This window comes from Nerophis lumbriciformis, linkage group LG07, assembly GCF_033978685.3.
Source record: "Nerophis lumbriciformis linkage group LG07, RoL_Nlum_v2.1, whole genome shotgun sequence".
NCBI classification, from domain to species: domain Eukaryota; kingdom Metazoa; phylum Chordata; class Actinopteri; order Syngnathiformes; family Syngnathidae; genus Nerophis; species Nerophis lumbriciformis.
The window spans coordinates 14,420,001-14,436,706 of record NC_084554.2 but is presented as its reverse complement, the minus strand read 5'-3'; the positions used below and the strand labels follow the sequence as shown (position 1 = coordinate 14,436,706).

General features: G+C 38.9%; 1 protein-coding gene across 1 annotated transcript in view; it reads left to right on the top strand.

The window, feature by feature from the left end:
- Positions 1 to 1,332: 1,332 nt before the first annotated feature.
- Positions 1,333 to 16,706, top strand: part of LOC133609804 (tyrosine-protein kinase yes-like) — a 45,996-nt gene continuing 30,622 nt past the window's right edge. The window contains exon 1 of the mRNA XM_061965771.1: positions 1,333 to 1,679. The gene's annotated coding sequence lies outside the window, so the exon portion shown is untranslated. The remainder of the gene's footprint in view (positions 1,680 to 16,706) is intronic.

Here is a 16,706-nt window from a genome sequence, read left to right as displayed (position 1 = left end):
CTTGTAAATTATGTAGGTACATTTTTATGAATCAAGAAAATTATTTATGTAAGTAGTTGTAAATCAAGAAAATAATGTAAGTAGTTATAGTTATAAATTAGAAAAAAAAAAGATATCTAAGTAGTTATAAATTAAGAAAATTTGTATGTAAGTAGTTTTAAATTGTGAATTTTTTTTTAAATCAATAAAATACAATTATTATTGTCATTGTTTACAACCAGTTATAAATTAAGAAAATAATGTAAGTAGTTATAGTTATAAAACTATAATATATTTAAGTAGCTATAAATTAAGAAAATTATGTATGTAAGTAGTTATAAATTAAAAAAATAATGTAAGTAGTCATAGTTATTAATTAGAAAAAAATGATGTATCTAAGTAGTTATACATTTAGAAAATTGTGTATGCAAGTAGTTATAAATTACAAAAAATAATATATGAAAGTAGTTGTAAATTTAAAAAATAATGTAAGTAGCTATAGTTTTACATTTTAAAAATGATGTAGGTAAGTGTTATGAAGTAAAGAAAATATATGTCAGTAGTTATAAATTAAGAAAATAATGTCAGTAGTTATAGTTTTATATATATATATATATATATATATATATATATATATATATATATATATATATATATATATATATATATAAGTAGTTACAAATTAAGAAAATTCGTAAGTAAGTAGTTATAAATTATGAAAATTATTTAAATAAATGTAATACAATTATTATTGTTTACAACCAGTTATAAATTAAGAAAATAATGTAAGTAGTTATATTTATAAAACTATAATGTACTTAAGTAGTATTAAATCAAGAAAATCATGTATGCAAGTAGTTATAAATTAACAAAATAATGTAAGTAGTTATAGTTATTAATTAGAAAAAAATTATGTATCTAAGTAGTTATACATTTAGAACATTGTGTATGTAAGTTGTTATAAACTGCAAAAAAAATAATATGAACGAAGTTATAAATTAGGAAAATGATGTAAGTAGTTGTAAATTTAAAAAGTAATTTAAATAGTTATAGTTAAACATTTAAAAAAATGATGTGGGTAAGTATTATGAAGTAAAAAAATATATATATGTCAGTAAATTATGTACGTCAGTATTTATAAATTAAGAAAATAATGTCAGCAGTTATAAAAAAAATAATAATGATAATAAATAAATAAAATAGTAAATTATAATTATGATGATTATAATAATTATAATTATAATTAGACCAGGTGCAGGCTGTAGTGGCGCTAGACAGCCGGCAGAGGGCGGTGTAGGTCCAGCCATATCCCATTTTAACGCCTTTATTATGCCGAAGTCTCCTCCTCGTTTTTTCCCCTCTTTTTGTGCATCATTGTGTGTCCGCAGCAGCAGGCCTGCTGATACAAATCTCGGCGGTCACATCGGTGGTGGTCGGGCTCGGTTCGGACATGGCGTTCGATGCAAGTTTAGGGGTTGCAAAGTAGCTGCACAAAGAGCTGGAGTACTTTTTTTTTTTTTTTTTGCTTGTGTGCGTGTACGCCTTTAGCTGCCATGCTGGTGCTTTTGGATCTCCTTCATCGGATTTAAGTTGAAGCGAGGATGAAGCGCAGCCATAACGTCATGTTGTCTTTTTGCGTGAGAGCCAGCAAAGGGCACAGAGGAAAGCGCCAGTAAGAGACGGGAGGTGGCTTTTAAAAGGTAAGACGCAAAAGTGGTGTTTTGTCACATGATGATGGGCCTGTTGTCATTCAACCCAGAAAAGGAAAGCTTAATTCCTACCTGATTATTCATGCTTAATAACAGCCAGGTCCATCAATGCCTGCTCCGATGGATTTAGTAAGAAAGAATTGAACAGATTGGCCCCTCAAGTGCATCATCAGTCACCTTTGACTTTGACCGTGTTAAACCAATTCATGCGAAGTAGCATTACTGTATTATTAATATCGTATTTTTCGGACTATAAGTCGCAGTTTTTTTTCATAGTTTGGCGGGGGTGCGACTTATACTCAGGAGCGACTTATGTGTGAAATTATTAACACATTACCGTAAAATATCAAATAATATTATTTAGCCCATTCACGTAAGAGACTAGACGTATAAGATTTCATGGGATTTAGCGATTAGGAGTGACAGATTGTTTGGTAAACGTATAGCATGTTCTATATGTTATAGTTATTTGAATGACTCTTACCATAATATGTTACATTAACATACCAGGCACCTTCTCAGTTGGTTATTTATGCCTCATATAACGTACACTTATTCAGCCTGTTCACTATTCTTTATATATTTTATTTTATTTTATTAAATTTTTTAATTTTTTATTTTTTATTTTTTGTCCTGTCCAGCTTATTCTTATTCTTTATTTATTTTAAATTGCCTTTCAAATGTCTATTCTTGGTGTTGGCTTTTATCAAATAAATTTCCCCCAAAAATGCAACTTATACTCCAGTGCGACTTATATGTTTTTTTCCTTCTTTATTATGCATTTTCGGCCGGTGCGACTTATACTTCGAAAAATACGGTTCTAGAGATGTCCGATAATGGCTTTTTTGCCAGTTGTGATGCCCCGCTGGATGCATTAAACAATGTAACTTTACCATGAATTTATTAACGTGGACCCCGACTCAAAAAAGTTGAAAAACTTATTCGGGTGTTATTAGGGATGTCGATAAATGCTTTAAAATGTAATATCGGAAATTATCGGTATCGTTTTTTATATTTTTTTGTTTTTTTCTATTATTAAATCAACATAAAAAACACAAGATACACTTACAATTAGTGCACCAACCCAAAAAACCTTCCTCCCCCATTTACACTCATTCACACAAAAGGGTTGTTTCTTTCTGTTATTAATATTCTGGTTCCTACATTATATATCAATATATATCAATACAGTCTGCAAGGGATACAGTCCGTAAGCACACATGATTGTGCGTGCTGCTGGTCCACTAATAGTACTAACCTTTAACAGTTAATTTGACTCATTTTCATTAATTACTAGTTTCTATGTACCGTATTTTTCGGACTATAAGTCGCAGTTTTTTTCATAGTTTGGCCGGGCTCCAGTGCGACTTATATATGGTTTTTTCCTTCTTTATTATGCATTTTCGGCAGGTGCGACTTATACTCCGGTGCGACTTATACTCCGAAAAATACGGTAACTGTTTTTATATTGTTTTACTTTCTTTTTTATTCAAGAAAATGTTTTTAATTTATTTATCTTATTTTATTTTATTAATATTTAAAAAAAAGGACCTTATCTTCACCATACCTGGTTGTCCAAATTAGGCATAATAATGTGTTAATTCCACGACTGCATATATCGGTATCGGTTGATATTGGTATCGGTAATTAAAGAGTTGGACAATGTCGGAATATCGGATATCGGCAAAAAGCCATTATCGGACATCCCTAGGTGTTACCATTTAGTGGTCAATTGTACGGAATATGTACTTTGTTGTGCAATCTACTAATACAAGTTTCAATCAATCAATCAAAAACAAGGTTTTCCAAAATAAGAGAACAACTTCAACTCCAGTTATGGAAAAAAGTGCCATATTTATTATTGAAGTCACAAAGTGCATTATTTTTTTTAACATGCCTCAAAACAGCAGCTTGGAATTTGGGACATGCTCTCCCTGAGATCATCTTGATACCCACTACAACTATGGGAAATACTATAAATTGACTTTCAGAAAGTGCATTATTTAAAAAAAATTTTTTAAACATGCCTCAAAACAACAGCTACAAAAACAATGAAGGCACACAGCTTCAGTCCAGAGTATACTGCGTTTTAAAAAGTCATTAATTTTACTTTTTGATACCGATCATTTCCGATATTACATTTTAAAGTATTTATCGGCCGATATTATCGGACATCTCTAATTAATACATTAAATATTTTCATAAATAAAGCATAAAAACAGTTTCATAGCTTCTAAATACGCTTTTTTTTTGTACATAACTAGAGTCTTATAAACACGAAATAACACCCATAGAGTCACTTTTACAGTCGTTTTCAATACAGTACTCACTCAGTGTTGTCAGCATTGCGTTGTCACCAATGTCACGTGATGACGGTTCAAGATGAATCAGAGTTCGTCTTCTCTCAGCTGCTGACAGGAGTGTTGTTAGCATTCCGTGGCACGCCAGTATTGGTACGTCTCGCCTTTTTGACATCTCTCACCGATGTGGGGATGTGTTATTGACGAGGCAGGTGTTGAAAGGAAAGTGCATCGAAAAGTTGGGCGACTCGATCAAGATTAGCCGTTTTGTGGTTTTTTGTTATTGTTCACCCTTTACCTGGGAATGGAAGTGAATAGCTTAATAGATCACCACAACATAGTAATAGAAAACAAGAAAATTCCCCCTATCTGTGTCCTGGACCTCTGGCAGGGGGTCGTTAGCTTGCTTGCATTAAAATGCTAACATTTAGCATGCGTGCAAACGTTAGCATGATAACGGTTAGCATGTTTCATATACCAAGTGATATGACTCTAAGGTGTATGGCCGCGAAAATCGATGAAAGTTAAGTTAACTTATCGTTTGCATGCTAACAGTTAACACATGTCACATACCAAGTTATATGACTCTGGTGTAAACGGTTGCAAAACTAGCTCAAAAAGTTAGCACGCTAATGTTAGCTGTTAGCATGCTAACAGTTAGCTTGTGTCACGTACCAAGTTATAGGACTCTAGTTAGATGAACCTGCCACCATTACACAATGACAGCAGTTGATGTGGGATTTGTTGAACAACTTCACGCCGAACAGGTTGGAGCGTTCTGCAGGAAATATTCGCCATTATAACGGTTGCGTACCTATTCAATTGCCCCATAGCGATTAGTTTTCGGAATAGCGTCGCCATGGTAACACAAAATGTTCCGAGCTTAAAGTACCCTTGTCGGTGCGAACAAGACCTTTCCGATGGTATAACATATGTGGGGGTTCGTTGGCTGGTTCGTCACGTATTAAGTGTAAGAGAAACGTGCAGAACTATAATCAAGTTTGAAGTACGAGCAATAATAATATGCAGCAGGCCCATAATAAGACAAATAGTGCACTTTAATACAAATATTTTTGTGTGAAAATAATTCAAAAGTACGCTTCATTCACTAACCATGTTACAAAAAATATCCTCTAGAACAAGGGTCTCAAACTCAATTTACCTGGGGGCCACTGGATGCAGAAACTGGGTGAGGCTGGGCCGCAAGAAAAGATTTCTTTAAAAAATCTAACATGCACTTTTTAATGAATTCACCTTCTTTGAATGGCTATCCCGCCCTAGCAACATACTTGCCAACCCTCCCGATTTTTCCGGGAGACTCCCGAATTTCAGTGCCCCTCCCGACAATCTCCCGGGGCAACCATTCTCCCGAATTTGTCCCGATTTTAACTTAGACAACAGTATTAAGGGCGTGCCGTGATGGCACTGCCTTTAACGCCCACCTCAACCGACGCATGGAGTGGGGTGGGGGGTTGATGTGTGGGGGGCAGGGTTGGGGGGGCGGGGTTTGGTAGTAGCGGGGGTGTATATTGTAGCCCGGAAGAGTTAGGGCTCCATGGGATTCTTGGTATTTGTTCTGTTGTGTTTATGTTGTGTTACGGTGCGGATGTTCTCCTGAAATGTGTTTGTCATTCTTGTTTGGTGTGGGTTCACAGTGTGGCGCATATTTGTAACAGTGTTAAAGTTGTTTATAGGGCCACACTCAGTGTGACCTGTGTGGCTGTTGATCAAGTATGTCTTGCAGTCACTTACATGTGTGTACAGAAGCCAAATACAACATGTAACTGGGCTGGCACGCTGTTTGTACAGGTTGTGGAGGTCGCTAAAGGCAGCGCCATCACGGCACGCCCTTAATATTGTTGTTTGGGTGAAAATCGGCAGACATTCGACAGAATGGTTGCCCTGAAATTCGGGAGTCTCCAGGAAAAATCGTGAGGGTTGGCAAGTATGACGCCGTCAAGCGCCATTCATATAAAACTCGCGGGCCGCACTAACATAACATTTTCATATTAAGGTGCGGGCCGCAAAATAACGTCTTGCAGGCCGCAATTGGCCCGTGGGCCACGTGTCTGAGACCCCTGCTCTAGAATAATATGTAATGTAGAGAACATACAAACTGTCAGGTTCAAACACTGATGACATCTATTAAACAAGACAAGAAACAGGGATTTAAACAGAGACAGAATTCAATTTGGCTCAATTGAGGAGAGACGCCTGGACACTGTACAGTGTCTCACTATGCTCTGGCGAAAGATAGTACGCCTTCTCTTTTATTTGGACTTTCCCTGATTACATGGCAACAGCTGTTTCTAAGGGACGGGGGTCGTAAACAACCATCGCCTTTGGTTACAGAACAGCTCAAAGAAAAGGTCGTAAACAGTTCACAGAAAAGGTCGTAAACAGTTCACAGAAAAGGTCGTAAAACAGTTCAAAGAAAAGGTCGCCTGGAGGGGAGTCTGGTCCTGCTTCCTCTCCGCTTTTGTAGTTCTCGGGTCAAGACAATATCTTTCTGTTGATTACAATACATGAAAGAAACAGAACACCTTCATGTTGCTTCCCATCCTACACAGTGGAGTTTTACAAGCCTTCTGCTTGGTAGGATTAAAGACAGCTTTTGTCTACTCGACGGAACTCATTGAAACACAAAGTTTTGTGCTAACCTAGATACAATTATTCTAATACAAACTCGTTATTTATTGACTCAAAAATGCTATAACTCAATGATTTGGTGCATTTGCAAACAGCTAAAAGTATGTACCAAGCAAACTATAACCTGCTAGCCAAGAATGTACAACAATTATTCTCAAAAGAAAAGAGGAAAACCTAATCTAAAACATTTGTATGCACGTACAACACTTAAGACCTTTAGCATATTAGTATGTAGAATTAAACTATGGAATGGATTGAGGAAAAAAGTTCAACAATGCACTAATATGATGCAGTTTAAGAGGCGGTTCAAACTCCAAGTGTTCACAAAGTACAAGGAAGAAGAATCTTGCTAAACATCTTGAACTTTGTTGACAATGAGATATTATTCATCTCATAAGTGAATCAAGACCGGCTTAACTATGAAGACAACCGTTGTATTCATTGGTGTAAAGTTTGTTACAATTACAAGATCAGAACAGGAAGTGAACAAATATGTTAGTGGTTTGCTATGAATTGCTTCTTCCTACTCCCTTTCGAACACGTAAAGAGAAATGAACACATGTAATTATTACATGATGTATCACATTATATATGTATGAAATATATTAAACCATAACCATGCAAAATAAAAGAGAAGACCTAATCCAGGCCACAAATATGTCAGAAATGCTTTTAAAAATCTGTGGTTGAGTGAAGCTGCAATGTTTGAAGCACAACGTGGTGAGGAAGAATTGGTCACATTTAGGGTTGTCCCGATACTAACATTTTGGTACCGGTACCAAAATGTATTTCGATACTTTTCTAAATAAAGGGGACCACAAAAAATTGCATTATTGGCTTTATTTTCACAAAAAAATCTTAGGGTACATTAAACATATGTTTCTTATTGCAAGTTTCTCCTTAAATAAAATAGCGAACATACAAGACAACTTGTCTTTTATTAGTAAGTAAACAAACAAAGGCTCCTAATTTAGCTGCTGACGTATGCAGTTACATATTGTGTCATTTATCATTCTATTACCGTATTTTTCGGAGTATAAGTCGCACCGGAGTATAAGTCGCACCTACCGAAAATGCATAATAAAGAAGGAAAAAAACATATATAAGTCGCACTGGAGCCCGGCCAAACTATGAAAAAAACTGCGATTTATAATCCGAAAAATACGGTATTTTGTCAAAATTATGAGGGACAAGCTGTAAAAATTAATTATTAATCCTCTTGTTCATTTACTGTTAATATCTGATTACTTTCTCTTTAATATGTTCTATCTACACTTCTGTTAAAATGTAATAATCCCTTATTCTTCTGTTGTTTGGATACTTTACATTAGTTTTGGATGATACCACAAATTTACGTATCGATTCGATACCAAGTAGTTAGAGAATCATACATTGGTCATATTCAAAGTTCTCATGTGTCTAAGGACATATTTCCTGAGTTTAAAAACATAATATGAATTTTTTAAAAAGGAAAAAATATTTTGTGATGATAACAAATATAGATACGCTATTGTACTTGGTATCATTACAGTGGATGTCAGGGTTAGATCCACCCATGGCATTTTTTTTACATTCAGGCACACTAGCTTTTGTTAACCGTGTGTTATGGTTGCAGGAGGGAGTTGTGATGGCACAGAACCACAAGGGGGAAATATTGCTCTATGTTTTTATTATATATATATATGTATATATATATAAACAATATAATATAATAAATAAAGAACAATATATTTAATTAATCAACAAAGGAATGGAGTGTGACAAAACCCAAAGGGTGTATGGTGTAAGACTATGTGTAGGAATTAACTGCTGAGTGTTACCAGAGCTAAGATAGGCTCCAGCGCGACCCCGAAGGGAATAAGCGGCAGAAAATGGATGGATGGGTGTTACCAGAGTGATGAGTGAGGAAGCGGACAAATCCTAAGGGGCTAGGCAGAAGAAGGCCCTTGAGACAAGCGGGAGGTCCGTGGGGCTGAGAGAGGCATCAAGCGGAGGTCGAGGATGAAGGGAGGCAGTCCACAATCCAGAGGGGAACAACAAGGGATCACAGGAGAACTCGGAAAAGCACTGCGGGAGGACAACACGGACATCAGACACTAAAACAAGGAGGTCACAGGGGGAGAGCAAGTACGCAGGATAGGAGCCAGACAAGGGGTGCTTACTAGGTACAGAAGACTAAGTTCCAGCCAGGATTCTTGGGTCCACTAGTCTTTATACAGCTCCCCCACATCAGTCCCAGGTGTGCAGATTGCTGATCGCCCACAGCCTTGCCGGCATGTGGGCGTGACGCGGCCAGCGCGAGCAGGGCGTGTCTCGGCGCGCTTCCAACAGAGGTGTTGGCAGACCCAGCTGCCGGAGAAAAGCGGGTTCGAGCCCGCGCCGTGACACAGTGACGCAGGTGAGCTATTGTATCCTCCTACGGTGTGTAGTGAAGCATGTTTAGCTATTCCTCGTCCTGCAGGGATGATACTTGTAAGAAACTTACTTTATTTGTCACCTTGGAGGCAAGAATTAATTGCAGCCATGCGAGTTCCTGACACACATCATACTAAACTGGCAGAAACACATTACTGTTTAACAACTAACATATTTAATGATGTTCATGAAACCTACTGGTTAAGTGTCTACAGTACCACAGGAAGTAACCCACATAGACCGGCCGTGCAACACTCTTTTACCGTTATCATGAAAAGACCTACTAAAATCTTTACAAATTAAAACGAAATAAGATAAACATATTTAAAGTCTGAGTCCATGGTTCTCGCCCGGAAAAGGGTGGAGTGCCATCTCCAGGTTGCGGAGGAGACCCTGCCCCAAGTGGAGGAGTTCAAGTACCTCGGAGTCTTGTTCACGAGTGAGGGAAGAGTGGATCGTGAGATCGACAGGCGGATCGGTGCGGCGTCTTCAGTAATGCGGACGCTGTATCGATCCGTTGTGGTGAAGAAGGAGCTGAGCCGGAAGGCAAAGCTCTCAATTTACCGGTCGATCTACGTTCCCATCCTCACCTATGGTCATGAGCTTTGGGTTATGACCGAAAGGACAAGATCACGGGTACAAGCGGCCGAAATGAGTTTCCTCCGCCGGGTGGCGGGTCTTTCCCTTAGAGATAGGGTGAGAAGCTCTGTCATCCAGGAGGAGCTCAAAGTAAAGCCGCTGCTCCTCCACATCGAGAGGAGCCAGATGAGGTGGTTCGGGCATCTGGTCAGGATGCCACCTGAACGCCTCCCTAGGGAGGTGTTTAGGGCACGTCCGACCGGTAGGAGGCCACAGGGAATACCCAGGACACGTTGGGTAGACTATGTCTCCCGGCTGGCCTGGGAACGCCTCGGGATCCCCCGGGAGGAGCTGGACGAAGTGGCTGGGGAGAGGGAAGTCTGGGCTTCCCTGCTTAGGCTGCTGCCCCCGCGACCCGACCTCGGATAAGCGGAAGAAGATGGATGGATGGATATTTAAACACATAAATACAAATATTATGGCTCTTAAGAAGCCAGAAGGATATATCATGTTTAATCCTAAAGCACAATAACCGTGATATGAAATGTTCATATCGTTACATCTACCCTTATCTTGTACTTCCACACTTCAGCATCAGCTGTCTTTTCATTTTCTATATCAGCTTTCCACATCCGCTCCCCCCCGCTTTAACCCGTCGCCTTGGCAAGAATGTGCTAGAAGCTGGGAAGCGACATCTGTTGCAGATTTGAAGCGTCTGAGATGTTCGCAGTCTGCGGTCTTAGCATCAGCTGCTAACAGCTGTCTCAAACGCGCCATCGTGGCTCTCATTTGGCTCCGGCTCAATGTCGAGGTTGTTCACACAAGTTTAAAAAAAATCATAGGAATGGAAAAAGTGATAAAAAAAAGTTGAGCAGAAATGAGCATGAATAACTCATTTCAACGTAAGCAGAGGTCATACTTCTGGCCAATTCAACTGGCGGCCTACGGGCCACAGCAGGGCGGCCAAAACGTTTCATTTGGCCCGCCGAACATCACCCAAATAGTCTTGATGAAGCCATTAAAACCAGGGTTGATCATGTATGCAGTACTCCCGCACCCCACAGGGGGCAACAATGAAGCAGCGGTGGGGTGAGTAGAAGAAGACTACTCATTCAACCCTGACAAAAAATAGGATAGGATAGGATAGGACAGGTCTTTATTGTCATTGCACAAGTACAACGGAACTATGTTTTCAGCACAAACCCGTTCAAGATTAGACAAACAGTGTACAGGGTTACAGAACAGGAACGCCGATGGGTCGCCACGAGGCACCCCGTAAAAGGTGGGAAAAAGGTAAAACCCTGGGGAAGAAGATGAGTAAAAAAATACAATCTAGACTGGGCTCTTAAGGGGGCCCAGTCTGGAGTGGGGAAAAAAACCTCCATGCCATGCACACATAAACATGTTACATATAATCACTACAACTCGCAACAGAGCGGGGGGCGGGAGTTGGGTCCCTGGAGGTCGACTGCTGCTATGAAGCGCTGCCAGCAGTCCATCACCCCGAAGGGGAATCAAGCAGTGGTGAAGGCGTGGGGTGGGGGAGGGTGTGTGTGTGTATATGCCCATTGTCTTGGGTGTGTTGATGTAGTGTCCATAGGCCTGGGGCCGTTCTGCATGCAAGCAAAAGTTCGACTCCGGGTGTCGTTGAGGAGGGAGGGAGGTCAAAAGCGTCCATCATTGAGGAGCCCTCTGGGATGTTTTCAAAACAGCCCCCTCCTGTTGTTGCAGCATCAAGGCCATTCGAGGGAGTCAAATCGTAGATTAGGATTTTAGTTTTTCCGCGAGCAGACATTACAATGGCTTGTCTTTTCTATTCGTCCATGCTGGCCTTCATATCCAATTTTTTCCCTTTCAACCAGCTTTTCCATGATGTGATCCATCTTGCGATTCAGTTCAGAAATTGCCCCAGACTGTGATCCCACAGCCCGGCCCAAACCTTACATTGTGATGAACAGCCTTTGGGCCCCTTGAGTGGCTGCCATCGTCTTACGAATTTGACGATACACCAGAGCAATGCCCAGCCCAATCAGCAGGTGCTACGCGATCACGATTCCAAATAGGTAGATGTCTTCCACGTCCTCAATGGAAAGGACTGAGAGGTACATGATTCTCCATTCATCCCAGGAATCGCTCATGTACCCCGCAGCTACGCTCCCCAGAACCTCTTTTCCTCGTCGAAAAGATTTTGTCAATTGAGTCGAGAGTCCAGCTGATCATTTCCATGTCTGATGTTTAGATTTGGAGGACAGCGCAAAGAAAGATGCTTCAAAAAAGTGTAGACAAGACAAAACAAAGAGAGCAAGCAGGGAGAAGAAGGGAGCGGAAAAAAATGTGACCGCCGTCACCAGAGGCAAGACAGAAAAAAAATCAAAATAAATTGCAAAAATTAGACTTTTAACAACGACTGGACAGCAAAGTGCTCAAGCCATTGTTTCCTGGTGGACCTTTTAAGCGACGGACACATTGATCCAGACAAGCAGCAACAATGGTAGAAATCCCAGCGTGTAAGCTTCATCACGAAACTTGGTCAAACATTTGTAAGTAGATATCATTTGTGCAGAAATATATTTAGTTTTTTTTGTATTGAAATTGCTGATTGATGTCTTTTGTATTTGTGGTTGTGTTTTTTGTCTGAGATTAACGATCAACCCTTGTTAATTACATGCAGTGCTAATTTTGACCAGTAGAGGGCGACAATGTGAATAGTGATAAATCGCATACAATGTTTGGTGTGTAAATGTTGTGTAATTTCTAAATGTGTAAACATTTGCAGTTTATTGTGTGAATTAGGGTTGTACGGTATACCGGTGTTAGTATAGTACCGTGATACTAATGAATCATATTCGGTACTATACCGCCTCTGAAAAGTACCGGTCCGCCACCCCTCCGCGCCCCCGTCGTCGTCACGTCATGTCATGGCTGGTTTTACGAGCAGAGGAGCATGTTCGGCAGCGCATGATCACAGAGTACTTTCAAGCAGACACAGTATGTAGACAGAAAAGGGAGAACGAACGCATTTTGGCTTAAAAACTAAAGATAAAGGTGAAGCTATAACACTACTACTACTAAATCATGTTTTACTACACATCGTAGCTCACCAGCGTCAAAATGTAAACAAATGCCATTGGTGGATCTATACCTAACATCTACTGTAATGATACCAAGTACAGGAGCGTATCTAGTCGATACTAAAGTTAAAGTTACACTGATAGTCTCACACACACACTAGGTGTGGTGGAATTACCCTCTGCATTTGACCCATCTCCTTGTTCCACTTGCTGGGAGGTGAGGGGAGCAGTGAGCAGCAGCGGTGGCCGCGCTCGGGAATCATTTTGGTGATTTAACCCCCAAGTCCAACCCTTGATGCTGAGTGCCAAGCAGGGAGGCAATGGGTCCCATTTTTATAGCCTTTGGTATGACTCGGCCGGGGTTTGAACTCACGACCTACCGATCTCAGGGCGGACACTCTAACCACAAGGCCATGGGCCTCAAAATTACTACTATGATTACGTCAATATCTTTTAGCCACAACATCTTCTTTCGTTTTTTTTTTTTTAATTTATATTATGTTTACAAACTCAGGAAATATGTCCCTGGACACATGAGGACTTTGAATATGACCAATATATGATCCTGTAGCGACTTGGTATCGGATTGATACCCAAATTTGTGGTACCATCCAAAACTAATGTAAAGCATCCAAACAACAGAAGAATAAGGGATTATTACATTTTAACATAATTGTAGATAGAACATGTTGAAAGAGAAAGTAAGCAGATATTAACAGTAAATGAACAAGTAGATTAATAATCCATTTTCTACCGCTTGTCCTTAATAATTTTGACAAAATAATAGAATGGAAAATGACAGAATATGTTACTGCATATGTCAGCAGACAAATTAGGAGTCTTTGTTTGTTTACTTACTACTAAAAGACACGTTGTCTTGTATGTTCACTATTTTATTTAAGGACAAACTTGCAATAAGAAACATATGTTTAATGTACCCTAAGATTTTTTGTTAAAATGAAGCTAATAATGAAATTTTTTGTGGTCCCCTTTATTTAGAAAAGTACCGAAAAATATTGAAATAATTTTGGCACGGGTACAAAAATATTGGTATCGGGACAACAATAGTGTGAATATATTAACACTAAACCTTCTATTTTATTCATGAAAAATACACAATGGACGTTATACTTTTATGTTTATATTTTCAGTCTTACAAACCTAGATGAAGGAAGAAGTGTAAAGAAATAAGACTAAGGAAGAAAAATAATTCAGGAAAAGGAACATAAATCCTCAACAAAAACTGGAGCTTCTTTTTCTTCATACTGGTAACTAGCTGCGCACGCTGGAAACGAGTAACGAGGGCAGAATAACTAATTCATTGACAATACAGTGTGAAAGCCGATGTATTTACTTTGTAATTAAGTAAACACAGTCTCAAGGAAATATAACAAAACATCCACATTTTTGATGTCATGCCCCTGACCCCTTGGGCTCTTGAAACTGCGGCCCTATTTCTTTATGTAGTTAAATAGCCCTGTCATTCTTATTACAATGACAGGTATACATGTGGAACAATGAGAAACTTCATTGCAGTGATACCTCGGGATCTTTACAGCCCTAAACAATATTTTGTTTGTGGTCCAATTTTGGTCTTAAACATTGCTTATTTATTGTTATCATTAGTTTCCCACCTTGAATTTTAATACAACTTGATTATAAATATGTCAATTTTACCTTTACTTTAAAGTGTAAGGTAGAGATTAGTGGATTCATGTAGGATTATCACTAGTAGATGACAATAATAACCATATTAGTACATAATTTATTAGGGGTGCTAAAAAAAAATCTACATCACAATTTGTATTTATTCAGATTCTAAATTAATTTATAATTTTTAGGAATCTATATTTTTTTAAGAATACATTTGTGGATTACAAACATTTACACAACGATTATTGATATGATTATTATTTATACTGTTGCTTTTATTAATTTTGTTAGTAGCACCTCTGTTTCAAACTTTAATCAAGGTTACCTGAACGCACCACAGTTTTGAGCCGTGGAATACAAAGGAGAAACGTAACTTTGTCTGATGCTGCCACAAATAGATTTATTATATTTTTACCTTTCTTCTATCACCTCATCCTGGTTCCCGAATGTTGGTGTGTGAATGCATGAATGTGAGCTTTGCTGACGCCTGTGTTGATTCAACAGTGAAGTGTTTCATGCTGGTTTTAATTGTCACAAGCAGAAAAAATGAACCATGTTTTGTGTTTGCGTGAATAAACACATGTCAAATGTACAAAACCCAAAACCAGTGAAGTTGGCACGTTGTGTAAATAGTAAATAAAAAGAGAATACAATGATTTGCAAATCTTTTTCAGCCTATATTCAATTGAATAGACTGCAAAGACAAGATATTTAATGTTCGAACTGGTAAACCTGATGTTATTTTTGCAAATATTAGCTCATTTGATGCCTGCAACATGTTTCAAAAAAGCTGGCACAAGTGGCAAAAAAGACTGAGAAAGGTGAGTAATGCTCATCAAACACTTATTTGGAACATCACACAGGTGAACAGGCTAATTGGGAACAGGTGGGTGCCATGATTGGGTATAAAAGCAGCTTCCATGAAATGTTCAGTCATTCACAAACAAGGATGGGGCGAGGGTCACCACTTTGTCAACAAATGCGTGAGCAAATTGTTCAACAGTTTAAGAACAACATTTCTCAACCAGCTATTGCAAGGAATTTAGGGATCACTGCACGTAAGCGATGATATTACGGACCTTTGATCCCGCAGGCAGTACTGCATCAAAAAGCAACATCAGTGTGTAAAGGATATCACCACATGGGCTCAGGAACACTTCAGAAAACCACTGTCAGTAACTACAGTTGGTCGCTACATCTGTAAGTGCAAGTTAAAACTCCAGTATGCAAAGCCAAAGCCATTTGTCAACAACACCCAGAAACGCCGCCGGCTTCGCTGGGCCTGAGCTCATCTAAGATGGACTGATACAAAGTGGAAAAGTGTTCTGTGGTCTGACGAGTCCACATTTCAAATTGTTTTTGGAAACTGTGGACGTCGTGTCCTCCGGAACAAAGAGGAAAAGAACCATCCGGATTGTTATAGGCGCAAAGTTGAAAAGCCAGCTTCTGTGATGGTATGGGGGTGTATTAGTGCCCAAGACATGGGTAACTTACACATCTATGAAGGCGCCATTAATGCTGAAAGGTACATACAGGTTTTGGAGCAACATATGTTGCCATCCAAGCAACGTTACCATGGACGCCCCTGCTTATTTCAGCAAGACAAAGCCAAGCCACGTGTTAAATCAATGTGGCTTCATAGTAAAAGAGTGCGGGTACTAGACTGGCCTGCCTGTAGTCCAGACTTGTCTCCCATTGAAAATGTGTGGCGCATTATGAAGCCTAAAATACCACAACGGAGACCCCCGGACTGTTGAACAACTTAAGCTGTACATCAAGCAAGAATGGGAAATAATTCCACCTGAGAAGCTTAAAAAATGTGTCTCCTCAGTTCCCAAACGTTTACGGAGTGTTGTTAAAAGGAAAGGCCATGTAACACAGTGGTGAACATGCCCTTTCCCAACTACTTTGGCACGTGTTGCAGCCATGAAATTCTAAGTTAATTATTATTTGCAAAAAAATAAATAAAGTTTATGAGTTTGAACATCAAATATCTTGTCTTTGTATTGCATTCAACTGAATATGGGTTGAAAAGGATTTGCAAATCATCGTATTCTGTTTATATTTACATCTAACACAATTTCCCAACTCATATGGAAACGGGGTTTGTACATACACACGCAACACTTTTGTTTTTGCTTCCATTTTTCATGATTTGAACTCAAAGATCTAAAACTTTTACTACATACACAGAAGACCTATTCCTCTCAATTATTGTCCACAAATCTATGTTAGTGAGCATTTCTTCTTTGCCAAGATAATCCATCCCACCTCACAGGTGTGGCATTTCAAGATGCTGATTAAACATCATGATTATTGCACAGGTGTGCCTTAGGCTGCCCACGATAAAA